Source organism: Emydura macquarii, unplaced genomic scaffold, assembly GCF_026122565.2.
Source record: "Emydura macquarii macquarii isolate MOO-44397 ecotype Brisbane River unplaced genomic scaffold, CSIRO-AGI_Emac_v2 contig_554, whole genome shotgun sequence".
Taxonomy (NCBI): Eukaryota; Metazoa; Chordata; order Testudines; family Chelidae; genus Emydura; species Emydura macquarii.
Window position 1 is genome coordinate 14,562,572 of NW_027130691.1, and position 27,887 is coordinate 14,590,458.

The 27,887-nt window shown below is 41.3% G+C and overlaps 1 protein-coding gene across 9 annotated transcripts in view; it reads left to right on the forward strand.

Moving 5' to 3' along the window:
- The window catches only part of ARVCF (ARVCF delta catenin family member), a 395,675-nt gene that overhangs the window by 22,855 nt on the left and 344,933 nt on the right, over window positions 1–27,887 (forward strand). For 7 of the 9 annotated variants that reach the window (XM_067539839.1, XM_067539832.1, XM_067539833.1 and 4 more), the window contains one exon: window positions 5,701–5,775. The exons of the other annotated variants lie outside the window; for them this stretch is intronic. The gene's annotated coding sequence lies outside the window, so the exon portion shown is untranslated. The remainder of the gene's footprint in view (window positions 1–5,700; window positions 5,776–27,887) is intronic. 9 annotated transcript variants of the gene reach the window in all.

Here is a 27,887-nt window from a genome sequence, read left to right on the forward strand (position 1 = left end):
AGGCGCTTCTGAATATTTATAAGAGACTTATTAAGCTAGTTCTCAGTGCAATTGTTCAGTGAATATACTCATTACTTCCCAATAAGTGCTGTGCTAGAAGATTGTTAGAGCTTATGATACACCGCTAGATTGTGTTCTTTTCCAACATTTTTTTTTCATTAATGGTGTTAAGCAATGTTACTTATTCAGCAAATTAAAATTACATCTCCACTTTTATTGCTGTTGTACTTCTAGTTTTGGCTTGGTTCCTATGAAATCCATACCTTTTGGGAGCTGGAGTTTGGCAGACTAAACTTTTCTAACAAGGTTATAAATAATGATTGGAAGGCTTGTTTACCTCTGTTGCTGCTTGACTCATACAACAGGGCAGGACAGAGGAGGTCCAAAAACATGTTTGACATATATCCCATGTAATTTTAACACCAGACTTTGTGAGACAAAGGTTAAATGCAAGCTTTCTCAGCAGATGATTGTATCTGTGCAATTCACATACTGTTTATTTTGTAAAGCAGAATCACACTACTATTATGATAGACTTGTAACTATTAGCCTATTCTAATAGACTTGACCCAGTGTTTTGACTGGGTCCAGTCCTGATTAGAATATTTAGTCTTTACTCAGATGAAAGTTTCCAATGCTTCAATAAGAGCTAAGATTGTGGTATTTGGCTCTTGTCACAGTGAAGTAGGTCTAGCTCCTCCGTGGCAGAACAGGTACTCCCATTTGACCAATTAAGACAAAAGGGCAACAATTGGGGGCTATAAATGCTCAGTGAAGGAGAGACCTAGTGAGTCAGATGGACTGTCAGCTAGGAGGAAATAGCTGCCAGAACATGGAGACTGTGTACTTCCTGGGAGAATGCTTTGAAGGCAGGAGAGCAGTGGAGGAGCTTACCACTGGTATATCCAGGGCCAGAGAACAGAACCCAGAGAAACAGAGAGAGGGCCAGGGGAATGAGGGATGCTTTACTGGTAAAGATGATCTTCCAGCAGAGAGGCTGTGAGGGTTCCAGCTGGGAAGGACTGGGTTTTAAGGATTATGTATGCAGGAGCTGATATGGATTACATCTTGGGGCTTGTTGGAGACTATTTGCAGTATATTTGGTAATAAAGTGGTCCCCAAGAGGGGGATTGTTTAAGCAAGAGAGCCTAGCACAGAGTCTGAGGTAACTGAAAGGGGAAACTGAGGCAGACATGCTGCAGAAGGACATCCTGGGTGAGGTCACTCTGATAGCCACTGGTCTGTAAAGCAAACAAAGGGACATTCAGACATGTTTTATAAACAGAACTTAATATGAATGGTTAGCAAAATGTTATGAACCTCTTAACAGGCATGAATAATGTGTTACAGACAGCTATACGCATGTGCTTGTAAGTGCTACAGGTTATCTAACCATTCTTATAAACAACCTGTTGATCTGCTGGACTTATAACAATCTACAATTGATTTTTATTAAATAATTTTACTCTTTTTAAATTTAGTGGGATCGTAATATAAATTGTGACCAAATATTAATGTGCAAAAATCAACTTTGAATTTTCCTGTGTTTTGTTTGCTTTATTCTGATTGGTTCAGATTATTTCTAGTTTTTTAGCTAGACTGAACCCACATGCTTATTTCCTTGGGAAAATAAAGTTATGTGCATTTCACACAGTGAGAGAAGAGTCCAACCCATGTAAGGATAAGAACACAGAGTTACCATTCTGGATCAGACCCATGGTTTATCTAGTCTAGTATCTTGTCTCTGACAGTGGCCAAAACCAGATGCATCTGAGGAAGATGCAAGAAGCCTCAGGGTAGGCAGAAGTAGGAAGGTCTGTCCCTTCCCCTCCCCACTTTGAGTGTTTCATCCTAACCCCCAGTAGTTTGAGATAGGCTTAAACCCTGTTGCATGATGTTTAGTATCCCTTCCAATATGTCAGTATTACGTTTGGATAGTCTTGTTACACATAAGTGTTTAGTTCCTCTTTGAATCTTGCTGAATTCTTGGCTTCCTTGTCACAGGACATCACTAAGTTCCATGGTTTATTTACATGTTGTGTGAGGGTTTTTCCCCCTCCTTCTGTCAGTTTTGAACTTGCCACCTTTCACAGACACCCTTGTTTCTTGTGTGATGAGACCTTCTCTATATTATATTTAACTAACATTAAAGATATCTTAGCTTTTGTGAAACAATGGAATATCACCAGCACAAACTTCCTTATGTGTGTGTGTCTCTGATCTGCCTGGAATGGACTAAGGCCTTTGGTATAAAGGGCCCCAAGCTGCCCTATCTGTTGGTGGAAGAGTGAGCCTACTAAAATGGCACAAGTTATTGTCCAAAAGAACTGCAAGAACTCTTAAATACAGAGTGGTAAGGCCAGAACTGCAAGGCTGGTGAACATACTCCATTCCAAAATGGACATTTCTAAGCTGTCCCAGCCCTAAGTAAATGAGGGCTGGAGCAGCAGCAGTTGCTGGAGCAGCAGCAGCTGCTGCTGCTGCCACTGGGTAGGTTGGCCTGCACCTTCCCTAATGCATTTAGGATATTTATAAAGATTTAGATTCTAGGAACACAATGAAAGATGTGTCTGTGTGGGGAAATTACAAGTGACCCCTTCCCCATCCTCCTCAAACCCACTATGGGAATGCCTGCACAGTTGGGAGCAAATGGACAGTATTCTGGGTACTAGTATGCTACACAGAGTAATGGATTTCCAGCCACACATACTTTTAAGAGCTACATTCTTGTAACAAGAGTATGATAGGGACACCTTGAAAATAGAGTCTGGAAAAAATGTGATTGTTTGGTAGAAATTTCTCTCTGAAATAAATTCTTCCCCCTCTGTGATCAGATTTATGTAGAATAGCAAGGAAGGACCTGCTGTGGTTTTCATGTGATGAGTATCTGTTTATAGGCAGTGTTGCCAGCTTTTGAAATCTTATCATTAGTCTGAGGATATTGGTGTGGGGTGGGAGGTTTGTTTTAAGTCCCAGCTCCTGTAGACATAAGTTCAGTTTTCATTTAAAAATGTTTCTAGCCCTAATGTTTGCAGAGAAATGGGATTCCTAAAGGCCTCAAAACCACAAGAGAGATCAGATTCTTAATGGTGATTTTTGTATAGGCTACGCATGGCATTGATTTAAAAAACAAACAAACTGTGAGCATCTTAAATATGGACTGTGCAATATGGCCCTAATTTTGTATTTCTTAATTTAATTAACGTTAATATAAAATTTTTAAACTTCAGCAGGTTCGTACCTGTAATATTGCCCCACTGAAGTCTGTTTTTATTTCTCTCTCTCTCTCATTGTTTTCACTGTTTACTTTTTTCCTTTGGCTAAAAGAAGTGAAGTGTATGTATGTTTTATTTCTGGAAAGTTAGTTAATGGGGACCAAGATGTTCTAAAGTAAAGCTAGAATTCTGTCTCTAACCTCCAGATTGAATTGCTCAGCCAGAATTCTGCCTCCAACTTCCAGATTGAATTGCTCAGCAGGGAAAGTTTGAATTGCTAATAGAAATGATACTTTGGGGGAAGATTCTTGCCCCAGGTTGGGTTTGTACAGACTCAATACATTTCTCTATCAGCTCTCTTCAGTGCTGTTTCTGGAACACAGTGACCCTATAAAACCATTTTCATTTTGTGACAAATACGTTTTCTGTGTACGTGCTTAACTTACCAGTATGTTTCTTCCATTTCTGGTGGGATTTTTCCTTTGTTCTCCTATTGCTAACATGATGTGGGACTAAATGGCACTTACTTATCAGAGCCGATGTAGATAAATAAAGCTTCCTGTTCACTAATTACATCAAATAAACCTGCATCAAATGTCTTCCTGCAGTTATTGGAAGTTGCTATTTTAAGACATGATGTTGCTTGCCCTGTACTTATAAATTGCCAAACGAGACAGAAAATTTACAAGGGAAGGTAGATGCACTCTGAGACACTCAAGTGCTGTATGGTAGCCAAATTCTGACTAGCCTATGAGAATGGAAAATAACTAGGCCATATGTGGCTTTACTGTATTATAATTTGGTTCATAACAGAACAGGATTTGTTGTATTACATTATGCAAACAGCCATGTTTGTTATTACTAGTCATTTTAAAAGGTGTTTATCAATTGTTCTGTACAGCTATTGATTTTGTGTTTTATTCGAGTTATGTACACCTGTAAGTCTTATCCTTGTCATTCACATCCATGTTTTTCCTATAGACTTTAACAGGTGAAGCGTTAGGCCTCGTATTACATTAGAATGAGAAATAGCCACATTGGTCTGAATTCTGATATCAGGTACGGAAATAATTTCTGTAGCAATACACTGGTGTAATCTAGTGTTACTGAGGTAAGAGTCTAATCTGGTCAGTAATAGATGTGCCATAGATTAATGACATATTGTCTGTGGATATAGATCTAGTTGTATCTAGATCTATGTGTGTGCATATACTCAGTTAAATATTTGATATTCTGTACAAGCTTGTAACTGATATTTGGATTTTTTCCAAAATACACGTTATGAAATTAAAGTTCTAACTGGTCTTTTATTCCTCCATTTCCTCTATCTTATTTTTTGTCAGCAATATAGTAATTTCAGACACTTTTTTATAAGTAGATTAGAAAAATTATCTTGTAGCTTTTATGAGTGTGTAATGTGGGAACACACAATTTTGTTAATTCCTGCAGCTAAAGCCAACACATGGATCATGTTTTGACATTTACACTGGTGCTAAAAATCACAGGAGCAGACAAAGCACCTTTCTTAGAATAACTGAAGGTTTATTTATGTATGTGATTCAAGAAGAGCTTCATGATGGCTGTATTCTGGTAGTTTTAATCAATTATGGGGTTAATGTAATCTACCACTGGGCACTAATGTTTTTTCTCCTGGTATATTTTTCCAGTCTCACTTCAGAAAGACTGACTTATCCTCTCTCCTGTGGTAAATTATCCTTAATGGATTGGATTAACTAATACAATTAAACAAGATATTTCTTCTGAATAATAATTCTAGCCAAACAATAATCATAGAATCATAGAACTGTAGGACTGGAATGGACCTTGATAGGTCATTTGGTGCATTCCCTTGCACTGAGGCAGGACAAAGTATTACTTAGACAATCTCTGACAGGTGTACGTGCAACCACTGGCTCTTGCAGGAGAAATGCCAAAGTTGTTTGTTTTTGTAGGCAAGGTTATTTATTTATTTCTAATATAGGGCTATTTTAGCATATGTTTACAGGGTATGGAATTTTGGTTTTAAAAAAATCATGATTGTTTTGGCTATTAGTTTACCTGTAAATAATAATAATAGAACAGACCACGATGTGTTAGGTCACTGTTTTCAAGTACAGGCCTACCATTCTCCAATATATATTTAATAAAAAATAGTGGAGACAATAATCTATTTTGTCATTTTTCAAGTATTGAGGGTTTTTTTAACTTTGTTGTAAAGAGGTTTCAGTAGAAGCCTGCTCAGAGTTGCCTAGCAGCATCTGAATCAAATGGGAAATGCCTTCTGTGACTGCCCTGTGATAAGCAGTAACTCTGAAGATCACTGAAAGTCATATAATTGCAGCTTTATTCCCTGGGTACAATACTGGAATTTTAGAAAACACTTTGGGTGAGAAATTCTATGCTGAAACACGGCTCCATAGATTAGTAGTTCCATTATTGGCACAGTTTCTGGAACAATGGTGTTTCTGCCTCTTGTGTTTTTCAGGGACATCCGCATGCTTATTAAGTTCTGCTTTGCGAATGGTAGCAGAAGAAGGTTGTCAAATTGGCTGAAAGCGTGGTAAGAACTGTCACAATTTTCAAAGATACAAGGATGTTTTTCAGTTATTAACACAAATTTTCACAGCTGTGAAACCTAGAATTGCAAAATTGCTACTTCCCTGTCTCCGCTACCCCTTGCTGTTCCAGACTGTATGACAAATGTCTTTCTTTGCCTCACAAGAAAAGCAGTGAAAGACTAAATTCATTTTCTGGAAATATTCATTAGTGGCCTTTCTGCCAACAGGACCATTGAATTGAGTATATTTGTAAACTTAAGATATGCAAGGGTTTGAATAAGTTTACTTGGCACAGCAAAATATTATGGAAAAACAAAAGCCAGACTAATCAAAATGTTGGTTAATTAACAGACTATTGTAACAGTAATAATAAAGCCTTCAAAACTTTATAAATGAACCCTTTCAAAATGTTTCTGTTGATATCCCACATCTAGATAAGAGGTGAATTGGTTTCCTGCCTCTTCATCAAAGCTATAATTTTAATTGCTCTCAACAAACAGCAGTTTTGGGTCCAGTTGTAATGGTACTAGCTGTGTTTGATGGTGTCCTCACAAGGCAAAGAGATTTACCACTACTGCCAGCTAGGAGAGATCTTTAGCTCAAGTGGTTGAAATCCTATGTTTTTGAAGTAAAAGGATCAAGCTTTAATAGCTCTGCAGGTGTCATTTATCTAATAATTGAATTTTTCTACAGCACATGAATGTTACACAGGTATCATCACAGCAGTTATTTGTGAGGTAGCATGTATGGTTTCCTGCAATACTTGACTCCTAGGCTGCTTATCTAGTGAGAACTCTTCACGGAACAGTACACTCAGAGTTGAAGACCAAACATTTTACTTTGAATACCTTCATTCTGGGGAACCATTCCTGGGGTAGCAAACTCTACCCTGCAACCAGACTGAAGTTTTCTGACATTAGGTAAAACTATTAACAGTCCTTTGGAATAAAGTAGGATCATATCATGTTTTGGGTGTAATTTAAAGATTAGTCTTTAGTATGACAGAAGGCAGCTATGCTTACAAAATGAAAAGTTGGTCATACAAATCTAAAGTTTTTAAACTGTTCAGTTTTCTAATCTTTCTGAAGTGTTCTCTTGATAACATTATCTTTAGAATAATCAGATTGGATAAAGTGGAAATATTGTTAATATGGAGGGATGAAAGCAAGACTAAGAGTTAGGACTTCTTAACCTGATAGGTAATTGTACCAAGGTTGGCCGTCCCTCCCCGTCAGTCTTGGAGGGGAGGCCACACCTCCTCACTACCCTGCCTCGGCAGGGGCAGTCTCAGCTTGGGGCGGGGAACAGTCTCCGAGCTGTAGTCAGTTCCAAAGGCCCCCGGGCGGGGCAGCAACCAGTCCAAAGGCCCCCGGGCGGGGCAGGGAAGGGGGAGGGGGACGCAGGCCCACCTGACTCCACTGCGTCCCAGCCCAGGTCCCTAGCTGTGGCCGAGGGGTCGGCCACTGGGTCCGCAGGGTATGCCATGGAGTCAGCGGGGTCCCAACCACAACACACTGAGTCACCATCTGGCTCCCCAGTCCCTGGAGCGTGTGGCCCCTCCCCTGGGCTACTTCCTTCCCCCTGTCCCTCGGGTACCTGGTATCCTGCCGCCCAGTCTTTCTCGTCAGGGTAGGTGCTGAGGAGCAGGTTGTAGAACCCCTCTATCTCGTCAGGAGGTGGCAGGTTGGGCAGCTCTTTAGGGCCGTCTGCAGGGGGCCATTCTTCCAGGTCTGGCCCGGTCAGGGCCCACGCCTCACCATCATCCTCTTTTAATTCCAGGGGCAGCTCCTCCAGGTCTGGCCCCGGTAGGGCCATGTCCTCTGCGTCTGTGTCAGGCAACTCTTCCAGGTCTTCGCCCCTTGGGACTACCGGGCCCGATGGGGTGGTGGATCCGGGGATACCACTGAGCCCCAGGTCTCACGCTGCTCCTTTGCTGGCCCGGATGTCAGCCCTGGTCCGCCTCCCCGGGTACCTGGTCTCAGTCGGCTCGCCAGGGTATCAGGTCGCAAGCAGAGCTGGAGGGACGTCCTTTCCCTCCGGGAGCTGGCCACCAACTGAGTGCCTGGGCCTCTCTTTTGTACTTCCTGTCCCGCCCCCTCGTTCCGGGTTGGCAGACAGGCAGTCTCTGGCTCCGCCCCCACAGGCCCAACCTGTTGGTCCCCGTCAGTCTTGGAGGGAGGCCATACCTCCTCACTACAGTTATATATAGAAGGCAGATAAGTTCTGAGGAGATCTTGTACTGTAGTTTTTGGTTCTACATGAGTTTGCAAGTGCATAGAACCATTAGAAAGCTACTAGAAAATAGAAGTGTGACAGCAACTGTATAGAGGTCTCCCCTACCAAAGGGCCTCTTAATTTGTTCAGAATTATGACAAAGCAGCAGGCAGTATAGCCATTGGCATAAAAATCAGATGCTGTTGGTGTTGGCATGAATAAGCAACCTATTATTCCTTTAGTGAGTATTTGTGAACAAAGGGACAGGCCTGATCTACACCTTTTAAAACATTGCTGCTGCATCTGCATTGGAAAGGGCTTACCAGTGTTACAACATAGTGGTTAGGTCCCTGGGTTACAACTCTCCCCCATCTTTAGTGTCCCTCGGTAGTGGCCAGTCCAGCCCAGTGGAAGTCTCTCTCTTAGTAATTCAGCCCTCCAGCCAGGTCACCATTGAAGTCCACCCTTTCCTGGTAACAGAGTCCAACAAAGTATAAATGTCTAGCATTTCCCCTCCTCTCCTCCTCCCTCTGCCCCCCCCCCCCCCCAAGGAGTTTCTGGCCCAACCCTGGGTCTCCAAAGACCTCACACCCTTACATCAGGGCTTACAATATCTTTATGCCCCTTATCTCCAGAGGGTGTGTATTTTTCCCACCCTCATGGCTGGCTGGTAGGGGAACCCAGGCCCTCCCTCTCTGCTGGACTCTGACCCAGGATCCTACAAATGACATTAAGATCAAGCACCCAGGAATGCTTGGAGGCTGTCTCCTTGGATCACTTTCTACCATTTCCTTTCCCAGTCCAGGACATGGTCACAGTCTAACAAACATTCCAAGACAAGATAGAGTGAAGCATTCCTTAAGGACAAGCTAGTCCCTCCTTCAGCACCTGGGATAGCTGCTGCTACTTGCCAACCCCTCCGCCATGGTCTCCTACTATACGTCACTCAGGAGCTATCCTCACCAGGGCTATCTGGCTCTGTTTTAAACTCTTCCTCCAGATAGAGCAGGCTCTCCAGGTGCAGTGGGGTGGGCTGCCTGGACCCAGAACAGCTCATTAACCCCTTCTATCCTAGTGTGAATTTTATATACCTTGTCACTGGCAGTAATTGTAGGATCACTACAAAAGTTATTTGTTATAGAGTTTGTGACTCAGACTGATTTGCTTTTTCAGGAGTTAGGTGTGCTCTTTTCTCATTTTTAAAGAAGGTGTCACCTTTAATCAAGACAACCATACATTTTCTGAATGATGGAGTACAATGACCAGTTTCTCTATAAGTGCAACCTGCTTGTTCAGACAGCTTACTTCTAAAATAATTTTAGGTTTATTTTTGTTGGTCATTGATTGGTGGATAGTAATCTTAAAATTTTATTGAATTTTCCTCAAGCCATAAAGAACTTGATGGAAAATCTCAAAAACCAGAACCATTTTGGTCCTGCTTGTACTCCCATCAAATTTCAGTTGTTTAATTTCCATTGCTTTCGGTAGGAGCAGCACCAGTCCTATAAGTGTAAAAGTTGTCATTCCTTTAAAGAACAATTATAATAGTGTGCTACTGCTGAACTCCTACGAAAAGCTATGTAACTATCTACATGGTTGGTATGAAGAAAGGAGTTAGCTTTCATACACAGTTTGGATAGTGATAGGGCATTTTAGGTACCGGTACTTTTACCATGCCATCCATATTGCCCTCTTGTCCATTTAACTCCAAAATATATTGTACCATTAACAGACCAAGCTTAGAGAAAAAAATGTTAAGTGTTCAGACTGCTTTCCATTTCCTCTACTGCTTGAAGGGCTTGATCCTGAGAGGTGCTAAGCACCCTCTTCAAGTTGATTTCAGTCAGATTTGCAAGTGTTGAGCTTTTTTCAGGTCAGGTCAATAGTGAACAATAATGGCTAAAATCTGTAGCCCCAGACATCACCAGTCACGTCTTCAGGGATTCAGAAAGAGAGCTTCAGAGCTGTTCTACACATCTCATTTCTATGCTAAAATTAAAAGGAAGAATTCAATTTTAGCTGTAGGTCTTGAGTTTTCTAAAACTGCATATTACTTCAACTCTGCAGTCTTTCAATCCAATGTTATGAAAACAACAATTTCATATGTCCTAACCTCATTCTTGCGTAGGCAGTTCTTTTTCAATAGTGTGCACTTTTCAGCCGGCAAGAATATATTGACTATATAGTAATAACTTCCATTAAATATTTAAGAAGGAAAGGTGCCATTACAAGTAACAGTTGTATAGATGTCTCCTGCCAGTGCTCATCCTGGAATGATCTTTGAAAGAATAAACATTGCTGCTTCCTCAAAAGTTCAAAATATATAGGTCTGTCAGATGAAATAAAAATTTAAGCTGTATTGGGTAAAGAAGAATTTCTTTATTTCTTTTCTGTATCCTTTATGTGTTGCTTAGCTGCTTGTAGTCAAAGCTACTATTTGCTTTAACGATTCAAAACTATAATCTGAATTATAGCAAAGTGTTTTATATCAAACACTTGACCTCAAACCTGGGCATTAGACACCTGAATTCAGCTCCTGTTGATTTCACTAAATGCAAGTTTGGCCTAATCCTGGGACCATAATTGTGTGATTTCAGTGATCGCTTTGTATGACCTGCAAAAGCAACTCCAGATTTTTCTGGGAAATAGATATTGGGCTGGTTCTAGCACCATGTATTCTAAGAGATTGATGATAATAAAATATTTTACCAAAATTTGGAGGAAAAAAGACTTCCGGATTGCCTGACTTCAGACATGCTGATGTATCTTCTGAATGTGTGCTTTTCATGATAAATTTGATTATAATCATAATTGTCCATGTAAGACAGTTTATTGGTTCTTTTGTCTCATCTTTCATTAACTTATGACCATGTATTTTGGCTTTCATCGCTGCCACCTTTTTTGGGAGACCCAGGAACTGGGAGTTAATCTTCCTGAATTCATAGATTCTTCTAAATCATGCAACCTTTAATTAATTTGCTCAATATATTTAGTTGATCATCTGTTTCTAAAAATTCTCCTCATTTGTAAGTCTGTTCTGAAGGACTTGGAACAAAGTCTTGAGTATGTCAGATTGGATTTCAGCATCTTAATTTCACAGTTGTAATTTCCAAAGATAGTGCAAACATTTATAAATTAGGGAGCTATTTGATAAATTGGAGCCAAGTATTTTAAAAAGGAACTTCTTTCCCTGAATCTATACCAGGTGTATAAATGAGTAGCTGCTCCTCTTGTGCAGCTGTCAAAAATTTTTAAACAATTAAGAAGGGCTAGTTTATTTGGTATTACGGTTTAGGTATCCAGAATTTAGCATTTTCTGGTTGTCTCTGCATGAGATTACTTACAGTCCAAGTCTCATGGATTCCTGTGGGATCTTGTGCCTGGGGCTTTTACATCTACATGAATATTTTCTTGCTGTGGTTACACAAGTGTTCAAAATTTCCTTACAAATACAGATTCTTCAGTATCATGTATGCAATTCCAGTGCCTTCAATTAAGGTTGAATGGATGTAAATGAGGGCAGAGTTTGGAGGATAGTTCTCTTCCTACAATAAGTAATGGTCTCATTTGGGTCATTCTATTTATATAGAGGGAATAGAGTGAAGTCTAAAATAGCTGCTTGTTTGAAAGCCCAAGGAACTTGTCCTGGCCTGTTTATGATCTAAGGCAGTTTATTCAAGTTAATGGTAGAAGTGTTTTAATATCTTGAGACAGGACTAGAGTCACGTGAAAGCTGTCAGGACAAAGTTAGCATTATTTCATACAAAGAAAGGAGTTACTCAAGCAGTAAGCTAATAATACTTTTTTCAAGTACTACACTGAGTAGGAAAAAAATACCTGACGAATGGCTATTGAAATAAGTTGAAGTTGAACATGGTGGGTATTCAGACGTAATTCCAGCATATATTTATAACTCTTAAGTGTGTGTAAACCAGGTGTTTGAGAGAGAAGGTGGCTGAGGTAATATCTTTTATTGGACCAACTTCTGTTGGTGATGGAGATGAGCTTTCGAGCTTACACAGAGCTCTTCTTCAAGTATGGAAGACATACTGAGTGTCACAGCTAAATACAAGGTGGAACAGATGTTTTGCATAAATAGTTAACACATTTCAAGGAACTATTCAAGATGAAGTGGCCAGTGAACATCTATGTGGGAGAAACCAGACAATTACTACACACTTGAACTTGCACAGGAAAATGATAAAAGATAAAAACACCACATCACCAATGGGTGAACACTTTTCACGAAGCGATCACTCTGTATCTAACCTATCAGTCCTCATCCTCAAAGGAAAACGGCACAACACTTTCAAAAAATGAGCGTGGTGTCTTAAATTCATAACTTTGCTAGACACTAAATTATGGACTGAATAGAGACTGGATTTATGACTTATTACAACAATCTATAAACCCAATAACAACCCCCGTGCCCAGTTGCTTCTGCCCGTCCCCCCCCCCCCCCCCCATGACTGGAGGGGTGTTAACAGGCCACTTCACCTTGAATGGTTCCTTGAAATATGTGTTAACTACTTATGTAAATAATCTCTTCCATCTTGTATTTAGCTGTGACACTGAGGGCAAGTCTACACTACAAAATTAAGTTGACCTAAATTAAGTCAACATACTTAATTTGTTATTTTATTAGACATATATTATATAATAAATATATATATTAACTTATTTATTAATTAAATTAAGTCAACGTACAGCCACTGAAGTAATTGATTCGGTTTTACACATCCATGTCGGCGGTGCATGTCATCACTAGGAGCACTTGCATCAGTTTGACTGCAAGTGTGGGGCATTGTGGGATGGTTTCTGAAAGGCAGCAACAGTTGATGCAAGCAACGCAGTGCCTACAATGACACTGTGTCAATTTAACCACATTGACTTAAGTGTTGCGCTTCTTGTGGAGGTGGAGTTATTAAATTGGTGTAGTGCGCGACTTATGTAGGTGGGAGCTACATTTTAGTGTAGATGCTTACAGACTTAGATCAATGTAAGCTGCCTTTCCCAGACCTGAAGAAGAGCTTTATGTAAAAACGTGCTTGTCTCTCTCACCAACAGAAGTTGGTCCAATAAAAGATATTATTTCACCCACCTTATCTCGCTAATAGTCTGGGACCAACACAGCTATAAAAACAATGCATAAACCAGGTATGTCAGGGAGAGTTGTTAAACAAATCTATCCTAAGCAAAGGAATGTGAGTTTACCTCAATTTACATAAAGTGGAAAGAGGACCATAAAAACGTTAGGGGGAGAGATGGCAGGAAACAGGACAATTTGCATTTCAGCAAACACAAATAGGGGAAGAAAGATTATGGAGCTTCCTTCACCAGCAGACTCCATGTTCCCTTTGTCATAGCTTGAATAAACCCTCAGAAGAGTCAATTTAAAAGATTTATTGATCTATAAAGATGAGGCTGACCCTCAAGTTATAAGCAATTGAATCAACTGATTGTATATAATATTACTGTATTAAAAGAGTGTATGAAGTGAGGTCTTTTCTGAAAGCTAATGGCACACTGGTGATTAATATTATTGTGAAATGTATTTAACAACACTATGTAAGGAATAATGGTTACTCATTGATATTAGGCTGTACATTCTGCCCAGACAGGAGGGAATGTCATTGCTATTTACCTGTCTCCTGTGTAAATTAAGCATGGTGGAATCAGAAATAATGGAAGCCCCATTTACACAAAAATTATATAGAAGGGATCGGAAGCCCACAGGACAGGAGGAACGCCATGAGGTCATCCTGTCTTCTGAAACAAGTTCATTGAACTTTGGAAGATATAATCATGGACAGAAACTGTCTTTGGCATCCATCACTAGGCAGACACAAGGGAACAGAGCTCTTGCCAGCTGGGAAAGATAGGTTCTTCAATGAAAGTGGGAACTGAAGTCACTGGGGCTAAATATAGGTGAGAAACCTGCTTAGGTAAAGATCTTTCACCTAAAAAAACAAGATAAGCCAGACCTTGTACATTTGTGGAAGGTTCTGACTGAGGTGAAGTCAGCAGTGGCTGGAAAGAAGAATGATTGGTGAGATAAACCATCTTGAACAAAGCCTGTATCTTGCTGGATTAAGTTTTAGATATTGCATGTTTTCATTCTTATTTGCTTGTAACCCCTTCTAGCTTTATTACTTTTACTTGGCATCACTTTACCTATGTCCTAATGTTAATAAATTTGTTTTATTTTACTATAAACAAACTCAGTGCAGTGTTTAAAGGGAAGGGTGTATTCATCCCTGTTAAGTTAATAAGCTGTGATGTGTTTTTGTGTCTTTTGAGGAACAAACGAACCATGTTATCTTTCTGAACTCTCCAGGATAGGGCTGGACATTGCAGCATACACAGTTTGGGGAAAATTCGGGACTGGGTGTGTTGTGATCATCCTGCAAGTGGAAACCAAGGCTGGTGAAAGCCAGAGTAGGGCTGTAGATAGGTAGCTGGGGTCAGAGCTGCTGAACTAGGGCTTTCTAGTGCACACATACTCACATACTGGTATGCTGGTTGTGAGCAACCCAGATTGGGAGCTACAACAGCAAAGCATTGTGAGGCATCCAGGGCAGGTGGTAATACAACCCCTCACTGGCCTGGAATTGCACCCTGGAATGTGACACCTACTGTGGAAGCAGTTATCAGTTTAGGCACTTTGAGCTGTCAGCAGAAATTGTCTGGTTCATCATGGCAGCTTTCCGTGTGGATTGGTGGCTTGTCAGGTTGGTGAGTGATCAGTTAACAAGATGGATATTAGTGCTTACTAGCTATGAACCACTAGAAAGAATATATTGTGTAATATATAGAAGTCTCAAAAATGTAAACCATAGTTCACCCATGCTTTCCTCTCGTCTGAATTCCTATAATCTCTTCACCCCCTCCCTGACTCTTCCCTCGTTAGTGCATCCAATATGTTAAAATGTTCTTCTCTCCTGCCACTCATCCTTCCATTAACTTTCGTTCTCTTAATTTTCTGTCTGTCTAATGTATTGTTTTAAATTTGGTGCACAGAGGAACATGAGCACTGCACTTCTATTTAGGTTGTGTAGTTAGGCATTCCTCTCCACACCTTGCAAACTCAGGTCATTTGGGATAGGGTGCAGAACATGGCCCTTTCTCCTCCTACACCTTAGTTGTGCTTTATGCAGTCTTTGCTGTGAATTAAGTAAAACGACCCCTCCCTCAACCTTTGCATAAACCAGTCATAATCTGGCCTTTAGAGTTTAAGTTGTTTTTGGCAGGATTTTTCATCTTACTCCTATAAAGGTTCATGAATGCATGTGGCACTAAATATTTTTTAAAAAGACTATCGTTACTCAAAGAGGCAGGATTTCCTGGTTATGGAAGTTTCTGTTAGTGGTCAGGAGCAGCATTCACAATATGGCTGCTGTGCAGTTCCTTAGTTATTACCATACAGTGAAATATAATAAATCAAAACATCTATTAATCTTCCCCTTGTAAATATTGCAGTGACTGAAAATGACTTTGGCCTCTTGTGACATATTCTCCCTCCCCTCACTTGTGAAGATTAAAGTATTATCCCCCTGCCAGTAGCTCTGTGTATGTTATATAATTTTCTATTACTTTTCAGGAAGACCTTTGATTTTAAAAATTGGCTTTTGTTCTGCAGCAACTGCTTTTTTTTTTTTTTTTTTTTTTTTTTTTTTGTTCCTAAAGCAGAGAATAAATGCTTAAATCTCTCCTTTCAATGACATTTGTGAGAAGTGGAGAGGATTCACTGCTTGGACCAAATGTGTGCTGAAAATCTATATTAATAGTCCATAATCGTCACAGATAGCGAAGACCTCAGCTCTATGTCTCTCATAAAAGAAGGCAAAATGCTCCTTAGCACATTACTGGGGTGTTGCTTCACACCTGGAGGGAAGAATGTCACATACCATCATGATAGTGAATGTTAGTATGATGTATTTGACATGCTAGTATTAGAATCTGTTTGTAGTAATAGCACAGCAACCAAAAGAGTTTAAAAATAAAAGTTTACTATCTCCTATTAATCTATCAAGTCTATATTTTGTGATAAAGGTCTAGTGTAACTTTGCATGTTTGAAATGTGGCTTTAGTTGAACTACTGCTTTTCAAAATATTTCCACTTACCTCTGAAGTTATGATGACGGCATTCATCCCATTTGAATATAATTGCTTCATTTGCATTTTGTTCAGGTAATAGGATTTAAGCAAAGAATTCATCTTAACTGTTTTCCTGCTTAGGAATGTGCTGTCTTAGATTCCCCCCCACCCCCTTTAAATGCCACCAAACAAAGAATCAGCATGGTCAGTCATGATGAAATCAATGTCACCATTTATGTCACATTGTATGCTGAGGAAAGGACTGAGCTTTACAATATTTGTGAACTACGAAATAAAAATATGACAAGTATGTATCTGGAAGGCCATCTTCTACTGAAAGCTACCTAGGTTTCTGAATAAGGTAACAGGCACAATTTGTAGTTTCTCATATTGTGGTACATTTAATCCTACTGCATACAGGGCACCTTTGCTAAATTACTTCATCTCTTTGTGCCATTTTCCAATCTGTAAAGTGAGAAAAATCTATGTCACAGCCTTTATTTAATTGATATTTGTCAAGTGTATTGCTTTATAAATGCTAAGTACTAACAAGCATCTATTCCACAGAACACAGCAGCAGTGAGTGTCTTGGTAAAATATGCATGAAATACCATTTTGTCTTAAAACACTAGGGAATATGTCTCTTAAAAACTTTAACAGAACAACACACACAATTGCAGTATCAAGAGTTACATGTTACAGATAGGATGCTGCATTGTGAGTAACATTTCAATATCACCTTTAGTCCCATTTTCAAAAGTGACTTCTGCATTTAGGCTTGTAAGTACCATTAGGCTCCTAAGTACTTGGTACTTTGGAAAATGTTACTCTGTATGTCCCTATTGCTGTGAACACAATATGTTTGTATCCCCTTGCCAGGACAATGTATCATACTCACAGTGTATAATAGCCTTTGCCCAGTTGTATAAATTAGATTCTTGAAGGTGATTGTAGAAGGGTGAAGGTCTACACAGCTGAACAGAAATACATCTGAGTCCTGGGTCAAGCAAATCCCTTTCTGGGGTTTCAGGTTTACATTATGGCTTTATTGCTGCAAGCAAAATAAAATAGCCTAGTAAAGCATCTGGTCATATTCACTTCATTAAGCCAAAGGGTCTTAAAGCTTAAGCTGTAAAATGAGCTGCTCCTATATTTCCAGAGCTCCTTGTCTTAACATATAGGTAAACTCTGTTTTCTCTCTAAAATGAACCCAGTGGCATCAGTTACCTGAGTTGTGGCTTAGGAACATAGGCCTTTCTCCAATTACTTTTAATTTAGGGAGCCATTCCCATATGGGAGTCAGAAAATCTAGTTAGAAAACATGGCTGTGATTTAATCTTAGATTCCCCATGCTACTGTCTAGTTCCCTTGAGGTATGACTGAAGATGGATACTTAGCATTGTGGACTATTTTATTTAAGAGGGAAGACCATTTTAAATGAAACAGCACAGCTGGATACTGTTCTTAAAATGGAAGATGGAGGACTCCCATTTGTGGCTGCCCTCAGTGAAGAGAGCAATGTGCAAATCAAAGGAAATGCAGGAGAGTATGGGCCCTGAGGCATCTGTGGAGCATTATCAGCTCTTTGCATGCTAGTTAGCCAATGGAGGAGAGACGGGGAGCGGAGCACACTATTGGGCATAAGGATTGTTATTGGTTTTTAATTTTTTTTCTCCCTGAATCAGTGTCTTCACTAGGTTTCTTGAAATATTTGGGTCCATGGGAATTGTCTCCATCTGCAGCCTTGCTCCTGAGCAATTTCGGTGAACAGTTTAACCCTGTTTCTTCAAGAACTAGGTTCTTGACTGATTGTAGAGGAAAAACAGAGATTGCAAATGGTTTCCATGCTATTAAAGCTCTAAAATAACCTTGCCACTTGGATGTATGTCATATTACACCTCAGGGAACGGGGGAAGAAGCCTTTGAACCATAAAAAGCTTCAAATACCGAAGAGCAGGATCATGTTGTCATATCAGCCAACTTGTAGTGTCAGCTCAGTGCTAACCATTTACTCTAGTAATCTTATGTGGAAGTGAGAGACAGTTGTTAATGGGCACCATCTCTTCCCTACAGCATATAGGGCTGCTTACTTCATTACAGCCGTCATTCTCGTGATTATTTTTACAGAGCACTGTCAGTGCCTGTGATTCTATACTGCAGGTGAAGCCTGTCAACCATATAACCAATACCTTCCCCAAGGAAGATACAATACAAAACTCACAGAATGGTGAAGGATGCATTATGGCCAAAATGCCAAATGAGAGCAACTAGGACTGCTTATGTGGCAACAAATTGACATTAAGGGGCCAGGCTGTGGTAGATTAGGTTAGAACACAGCTTCTCAAATGGAGGGACATGACCCAAAGGTGAACAGCAAGGGGGCCGAGGGCCAGGTAGCACTGCGCACCTGAGAAAGTAGTGATAGTCCACGTTTTCTAGGCCCCAGTAGAAATCAGGACAGGAGAGTAATAGCTTAATATTATTAAAAGCTGTTGTAAAGAGCTTCACAAAGGAAACCACTAGCACCATAACAGCTACTTTACTCCCCCTGCCACCATCTTTGCTCCATCCCATTCACTACCAAATATTGATTCTGCTCTTTAGCTCACCTCTTCTACTGGTTCTGGCACACCACTCAGCTCTAGAGGAGTGAAAACTCTGCTTCAAGATCCTGTGGAGCTGCTTTGCAGCCTCCTGAACCGGTACAACCTCCTCATCCAGCACTACTATCCCAGGAAAACTCCCCCCAGTAAGAAGCAACAGTCCCAACATCTTTCAGTACCCACCATTTCCCCAATGATAGCCACACTCAGCAGCTAAACCATCCAGTGATCCCTATCCCATAACCTTGTCAGGATGGAAAAGAATAGAGGTTTGGATAGGCTCTGGCAAGGAACCACAGTAGGTCGGTAGAAAATGATTGCAAACTACAGGTCTAGAATAATAATGTTTAGTGTTGAGCTGTTCCCCAGTGTCACAATTCAGGGTGACTGCACCTGTATTTCCCCTGCATGGTCCAGCAAGAACACCCCTCCAAGCCATCACCTCTTGGGTGGAGACATATGTCTCTCTTCCTTCTAACTAGGGCTTTTCCAGGCTGGACAGTTTTGTGGCTATACTGTGATATCACCAGCAAAAAACAGTCTGCTTAAGTAGGCTTGATTCGCTTCTCTCCTCAGAGGCAGCACACAGTGTAATAAAGCCACAGTTAAGCTACCACACAACTCTTTTTAAGCAAGTACATTTATGCTTAAGGTAAAAGCATTATTGAGAAAACATATTAAAACAATAAAAGAATGTACATGCATGCTAATCAGCTTACCAGAGATCACCCCAACTCCAACAAAGGCTTTTGCCTGTGAGCAATCCTTCAGATCACACATGGGTTTTTCCGTGGTCACAAGTTTTGAACAGCTTTTGCCCCGAACAAACAACCACATGAGTAAATCAGTTATTCCTTTATACACTTTGTCTTTGAACTGCCCTTATGTAACAGGTGTTCAGCAGACAAAAGGTCCCCACCGAGTGAATCTTCAAACTCTGAGTCCGTAGTTGGGAGTTTGTAATCCCCTGTTCCCAAGTACTTCCTAGGAATACCATTTTACCTGTGTTGTCTCAAAAGATCATTTATCTTCAAGTGCTTGCTCATGTCCATTCCAATGTAAGTGTAGGCGTGTCACTGAAGAAGGCGAGGAAGGCCGATAGGGGTCGTTCCCCATCTAAAAGAGCACAACGGGTGAGATCCTGCGCTGGACCACCTGCGCCCCGGGATCTTGCAGTTGGCAACGTTGACTCTGGATCAGACTGAATAGCTGTTGAGGCCAGTGCACCAGGACTTCTCTACTGGGAGCCTTGTGGGAGATTCTACCCTGGTTCCCTCAACTACATCAGAGGCATTTGAATTGGCAAGGAGCCTGATGTCCCTCCCAGCACTTCTTCCACCCCTGCCCCCTCCTGAGGCCATGCACTGGGGGAACCGGCTCAAATGCCACAGGACCTTACAGACTCATGGCAGGGCCTGAGCATGGGGAAACCAGCTGCTATGATGAGGAGAAAATCCCTGTCATGGTAGACTTCTAAGAGCACTCCTCGACAATACTCCAGGTCTCACTCTGGGTGTTCAAGATCCAACCGCCAGTTACAATCGCGGCACCATTCGAGCTCTTGAAGCCAATCCCAATCTCTGTATCGACCACATTCTCTACACCACTCAACTTCAAGGCACCGCTCTACTACTCCACACTGATTGGACTCGCAACGCTGATCCACCTCTAGGCACCGACTGACCTCTTGGCACCACTCTTCTCGATGCCTTTCTCCATCTCAGCACTGAGACACATCATGGCACTGCTCTGCATCAACTTGGCACCAATCGGCATCTTGACATCTCTCAACACCGCAGCACTGTACCATGGCACCGAAAGGCACGGTGCCCCCATGGTACTCTAGAAGTGGATCCTCAGACTCTGGGTCTGTTGCAGGATCCTCTGCATCACGGAGAGACAGGAGGCAAGTGCCTGTACCATTGTAGCTATCACCCCAATGGCAAACCCTGTCACAGTGGCCAGTATGCGCACTGTGGGCAACTCAGGCCCCCCAAGGATCACTGACAGGGTAGTCTCAATCAGTGCCCTCACAGGCAGGACTCTAGAAGGAGGAGCAACGGGTTTTTGCAGGAGACCTCAAAACTCCTCAATCTCTACTTCTGCACCTGTAAGACAATAGGCAGGACAGAGGTAGAACTTTTGAGGGTGCACCGGAGGACCAGTCAATACCCTGGATCCACTCCCCATACTTGGGGACCACTTAGCCCACTTTTACTATGCCTAGTCCAGTATTACATTAGACCAGTGGGTACTCCACATGGTAAAGGTGGGATATACACTCCAGTTCAATTCCCAGCTCCCATCCCATCCCACCCTCCTTCCCTGTCCCTCTTCAGGGACCCTTCTCACGAGAGACTGTTATCACCTGTCCTCCATTATCTCGTCCTTGGATCCAAGGGACTGGAATGCCATCCTTGACCTAAAAGACACATACTTTCACGTGGGCAACTTTCAGGGCCACAGGAAATATCTACAGTTCATCATAGGTCATTGCCACAACTAGTTCGCAGTGCTCCCCTTTGGCCTATCTGTGGCTCCAAGGGTCTTTACAAAGTGCATGTCAGTAGTGGCAGCTTTCCTCAGGAGAACGGGAATTCAGGTGTACCGATACCTGGACAACTGGCTAGTCAGGGGTCGGTCCAGGGAGCTGGTGGAAAGCCATGTAGATTCATTCTGTCCACTTTCAAATACTTGGGTCTTCTGGTGAATGAACAAAAGTCCACCCTGGCATCGACACAGAGAATAGAGTTCATAGTAGCTGTACTAGATTCCGTCAGATCCAGAGCCTTCCTCCCAGAGGACCGTTTCAGGACTATAGTGGTTCTCATACTCAACTTGAGTAAATATCCCACCATGACTATGAGGCTTTGTCTGAAACTCCTAGTCTGCATGGCCTTCTGCACGTATATTGTACAGTACGCTCGCCTCAGAATGAGATCCCTTCAGACCTGGTTGGCCTCAGTATATATGCCAAGTCAACACCTTTTGGACAAAATTGTGACAGTTCCATCTATGGTTATATGCTCCTGTCTGTGGTGGGTGGATCCAGTAGAGGTATGCAAAGGTGTTCCCTTCACGAGACCCACCTGTTGATGTCACTGGTCATCGATGCCTTGGATATGGGATGGGAAGCGCACCTGGAATCCCTAAGAACTCAGAGCTAATGGATGGTGGAGGAGCTGAACCTCTATATCAACATGAGAGTTGAGGGCAAATACACCTCACCTGTCAGGCTTTTCAATCCACTCTAAGGAGGAGGTGCATCTTCATGCTCATAGACAATACCACAGCAATGTTTTATATAAACAAGCAAGGAGGCGCCCGCTCGTCGCTTCTATGCCAAGAAGCGCTGAACCTGTGAGGGTTTTGCATAGCCCAGTCCATTCACCTTGAGGCCTTCTATCTACCGGACTCCCAGAACACCTTAGCAGACCAGTTGAGCAGGGCCTTTGTCAGCCATCACAAACTGTCGGGATGAATGGATCTTCTCAATGCAATTTTCCAGAAGTGGGGGTTTCCCTAGATGGATCTGTTTGCAACCAATATCAACAGGAAATGTCCCTAATTCTGCTCTTACCTGGGATATGATCAAGGTTTGCTTTTGGATACTTTTCTTTTCCCGTGGGGGGAGAGGCTAGTTTATGGCTTTCCCCCTATGGCTCTGATTCACAAGATCTTGCTCAAGGCCAGGAGGGACAAGGCCCAGATCCTCATAGCCCCACCATGGCCGCTGATTCATATAATTGGTTCACAATGTTATTGAACCTTTCGGTGGATATGCCTATCGACGTACCATTGCTTCCAGACCTCATCTCTCAGGATCACGGCCACCTGTTTCACCTGAACTGTGCATCTCTCCATTTGATGGCATAGAGACTATGTGGCTGAACAAACTGGAATGAGCAAGCTCAATGAATGTTCAAACTGTCCTTATAGGGAGTAGGAAGCAGTCAACTAAGAGGGCATACCTCGCAAAATGGAAAGGTGTATGCTATGGGCAGTGAGAAAGGGTATCCCCCTGGGTGAAATGCCCCTCCCCCTTCTTCTGGACAACCTACTTCATCTGAAAATGGAAGGTTTCGTGCTTTCATCCATAAAGGTCCACCTCCCCATGATATCAGCCTTCCATCCACTGGAGAATGGCCACTCGGTCTTTTCAAACCTGATCTGTTTGCAGTTCCTGAAGGAGCTGGAACGCCTATACCCCCAGTTGCACCAACAGTTACCACCATGGGAGCTCTTTGTGGCCATTGCAGGTAGGATGCAGGTGAACCAGTCTCTGCTCAGAGCATCTCCTCATGGATTACGTAGTGTATTCGAGCGTGCTACAACCTGGCTAAGGTTCCGCCACCCCAATCTCTCAATCTTTACTGTTCAAGCTGTTTCACTTTTTATAAATACTTAAACAGTGATAGGGTCAGAGAGCGAAAGCTTGGCTGTATACAGAGAGAGTACATAGTAGGCTGGGGTGTAAATCTATAGTGCCGTAGCCGGCTGGACACTTCTAATTCATCTGAATCTTGCTACCATGCACTGAAAGTTCTGTAGAGTGCTTTGATCTACTGTGTGAAAGCACACTGTGGAACTTTTAGTGTGTGGTAGTAGAGTCCACATGGTTAGTTAGTGTATGGCAAACTATTATGCTGTAGACTTACACCCCAGTTTGTCACTCACCATCTTGACATACAGACAAGCCCGAAGAGAAAGAGAGAATGATGCTATTGCTCAGTGGTTAGGGCACTCAGCTGGGAGATACAAGTTCAAATCCCTTATTCCACAACAGGTGGAGAGGTGGAATTTCACACCCTACATGAATGCAATAGTCACTGGGCTAAAAGTTATAAGAGGGTGTATCCTTCTCCTTCTCATTTTTCCTTGGGGAAAAAAGCTAATTAGTCTTAGATGCCTTTCTCCAGGAGAGTATTCATGGCTATGAATCCCAAGTGGAGAAGAGTGTCTGATTTAGGCACCTAAATCCTTTTGAGGGGTGGAGTTTAGGCCACACCCCTCTCTTCATATTTCCTAGTGGCTAGTTTAGGCAGCTCCCTGCTCAGCATGGTGGCTTTTGTTTATTCTATCCTTAAGGGCCTAAGCCTCCCATGCATTGTACAGGGAACTCAGGTGTTTAACGGAGGGTTGTAAATTCCACTAGGCAGCAGAGCAGCCAGTATTGCAGCACTTAAACCTCCCTTGTGAATTCCATACTGAGATTTATAATTGATCATTTGAGGACTACTAGTTATGAGATGCTGAGGTCACATTATGGAAAGGTAAAGAACCAAGAGTCAATTTTTTGACCTCCCATTTAAGCAGTAAGACTGTCTTGCGTAATAAAAGCTATTTACAAATGGCTCTATTATACATTCATATAGTACCAGAAATATACATAGCACTTTGCAACACATAAAATAGAAAACCAATCCAGTGATGGGATTCAGTGGGAGATTTTAACAACTGTTCTTGTACAGATTGGAAGGTTAAGAGGAAGGTATGTTGGCAAAGAGGGAACAATAGAAGGGCAAAGTAATGGAACCCTTAGAGGAGAATAATCCACTGTTTACTGAAGTATCAAGCCATATTGTTTCAGCTTTTCTTTCTCAGTTATAACTCGAACTAGTAGAATTTTTTTCTTTTGTTTTCTTGAAAATTTTTACTTTTACAACCAGCTCTTATTGAAACACTGATATCAGCCATTTCAAGTTTAACCAGCACAAACCTCTTAAATTACAGTATTTATCCCAAAAGGTCTTGATGTACCAGTCATGAACAGTTTCTGCCAGAGATCTCTCTCTCCCTATTACAACCTAGCAACCCAAAATCTAAGTATCCTAAACTCTGATGCTGGGAGTGAGTAGACTATAGTAATGATATTTGGAGTTTATGAAGCTCTTGACTTGGTAACTAGTCTATTAAAGAGAGAGGCTATAAATCCATACAAACTATTATTTTAATTGTACTGGCTAAATAACTATTCCTCAGCAGAATACAATGAATACACTTTAATTCTAAACAGATAAGTCAAGTAAAGGTCAACTGAATGTACTTATTCTTTGTAACACTGTCACAAAATGCACCTGCATGCTCAGTGTACTCTAAAACTACAAAGTACTGCAGTAAGACAAATCAACATGGGACTAGAATAGATCTTTTCTGAGCCAATGGCTGGAATTTGCTTCCCAATCACTTTTTATTCCCTTTTAAATTTTGCAGTAAGTTTTTATATATTGAGTTTAAAACTGGCAGGTGGAATGTTTAAAACTGTGTGGCTGGGCTTTGAAGTGTCTGCTTCCCCCTATGTCTGATGTATTCTATATGTCTTACATCTGTGAGGCTTACTGCCAAAAGCAATAAAAAAGAAATTAAAGGGACACAAGATAATCATTGAAAAAAATTATCTTACCTGGCAGCGATTTTGAAAATATATCCTGTCAATGATGGTTTTCTGCAAGACTGGCCTCTAGGCTTCATGTAGTTTCTTCATGCTGTATTTCTTGAATACTTGAAATATAGGACTTTTCTTCTGCTGTTGGAAAACTGCAGTGCTTCTCTTCTTCTCACATGGAAATAACAGGAAAACAGATGTACCCCTGCAAACTCCTTTGCTGTATCATGCCCTTGGCTGTTTAGAATATTGTTCGTTGATTTATATCTTTGCTGAAGTCCTGCAATATCATTTATTTTTTGAGGTGGGTTGCCCTGTTCCAGCTATCTCTTGTTTTCTTTAATAGGAGCTCCTTAGCTATGAATCTTCTAAGTGTGCCTTTTAAATATTCTTGATTGTTTGCAGGGCATGAGTTTTGGTCTAGCATTCTATGTGCCCTCTATTTCCAAGTCAGTGCCTGGTGAGGGTGAAGGAACTGTGGGGTAGAACTTGCTGCATAGAGCCCTTGTTCCTTCTTTGTGGGGTATAACACAATTGGCATGGATTTCCCTAGCCTTTCATTCCAGAAATATCCGCAGATATGCTTCTCAAAAGCCTCAAACTTGATCATGTTCTGCAGTACTAAGCTGCAGATTCCTACTGCTTCTCCATTCCTCTGCATTTGTGTGGTGAGGCTGGAATTTGTTCTGCATTCCTGTACTTTCTAGACTTTGGTGCCAAGCTCCTATTTTAGTCATTTTATTAAGAGGATATTTCTAAATTGTGGAATAAGGGAGCTCAGTGCAGGATCACTTTAAGTTTCTGCCATGACCTCTTCACAGGGAAACAAAGACAAAGGATCAGAGCATCCTAACATGCTCCCTTTTTCCCTCAGAGAAAGGAAGCTACAATTAGCAGAGACCCAGAAAGCAGGGCTGCCAAATTAGCATTCCCATCTCTTCAGAGAAAGGAAGTGGTGGCTGGTGGAGATACAGGAGCAGAGCCTCCAACTCTCTCTACCACTTCCTCCCAGGGTCAGGAGCAACAGCTGGCGGAGATATGAGCTTTTTGAAAGTTTTTTCCATTTTTTAAGAACTGGAAATGAAGGAAGGGAACAGTTCACAAAGAAAATGACTTATCTTACAGATGGATGAATACAAACATAGAATTTTTTTTTTGCAAAGTCAGTAGTAGAACTGGGCAATATGGAGAGGTAGGAGTAGACTCTCCACGCTTGGTTTTATGTGAAATAATACATATTTTAGGGCCCAACCCTGAAAATATGCACTTGAGTAATTTTACATATATGAATACCAATGAAACTGCTCACATTAATAAAGTTATGGGTATCTTTGCAGGATCAGGCCTCTAAACTATAATCTGTCCACTCAGCTCACTTATTGCTCACAAAAATTATTAAATGAATGAGTAGTTTTGAAAGAGCTTATCCTCTGGTGTATTTGAAGAAGCACACCTCACAGGTGATGGAAGATGCCCTTTCTAGGATTATATATTTGTCTCTTGTGACTAGAAGGTGAGTCACCATCAGCATTCAAACACACTAACTCTTTTATTTATATGGAATGATCAATACTACAGGTCAGATATTATAGGTCCTCATTCTGCCTTTGGATGCAGTTCTCCTTGAAATCAAGGGCCCACCTCAGAAAAGTGAACTTTGCCTTTATCACTTTGGAAACTCATGTTTGCATCATTATAGGAGGGAATTAAGTATTTTCACCCCAAATTTGCAAAAGGGAAAACTGATGCACAGAATGATGAATAGCTTGCTACATAAAATGGTACCATAGCTGGGATTAGAATTCAGAAGTTCCTGACTTAGTACTGTGCATAGACCTTAACTCTTTCTTATAAACAGTTGAAGCACTTTCATACAGTTCTTTAATATTAAAGAACTAATTCCAGGAATCTTCTACATCTCTTCACTGAGGCCCAGTTCCACAAAGATATTTAGGCTCCTTACTTCAATGAATATCAGTGGAAGTTAGGAGCCTAAATATCTTTGTGGAACTGGGCCTCAGTCCATCCCTTCCAAAAATCAGACTTTTTAAAAAAATAGTTTCTCTTAGCTGAACTGGATAAAGTAAGAAGCCACATTACCTGCCTAGCTCACCAGTGAACTTAAAATGTTTTCATGCAAACCCAGGCAAATTGGAGATGGAAGAATACCCCTTTCATGGGCTGTTTAGGAAATCTCCTTTCAAGGACAAGGAGGATTCATTACACATCTTCCTACATCTCCAGAAGCAGCATAGTAAATTCTCTTCATTCTGACCTGTTTCAAAAGGCTGATGGAGAGGTTTGGTATGCAAAGGTACAGAAAGCAGGGCCATGTGTTTCTGGCCCAAGATTATTCTCTAATTAAGACTGAAAGGCTTCTCTACATTATTCTCCCATCACCATTTAAACCAGTTTAAAATGGAAATGAGGAAATTATCATGTTAGTCCGAAAGGAGCATGCTACTCACAACTTACTGTGATGTCGATGGTTGTAACAATAATGCTGACCTGGGTCAGGTCACTGGCTAAGGAAGGTAAAGATCAACCTTATACTAGTACTCCTGTGTGTCAGAGTAACTTTTATTACAATGGGAGATGAAAACACTTTTAGTGTGATTAATATTTATTCTGAACCTTCAGAATTCCTTGCAAATGTATACAAGGAGAGGTAATTCTAGCTCTTTCTAGGTTTAATGTGTTCACCTAACTCAAATGGTTGAGGAGGTTTGTATTCTGACTTCTCCACTGACCTAAAAAATATTAATCTTTGGACTGAGGATCAGACTGGTGCAGTCTCAACCCCCTCTCCCCTCCC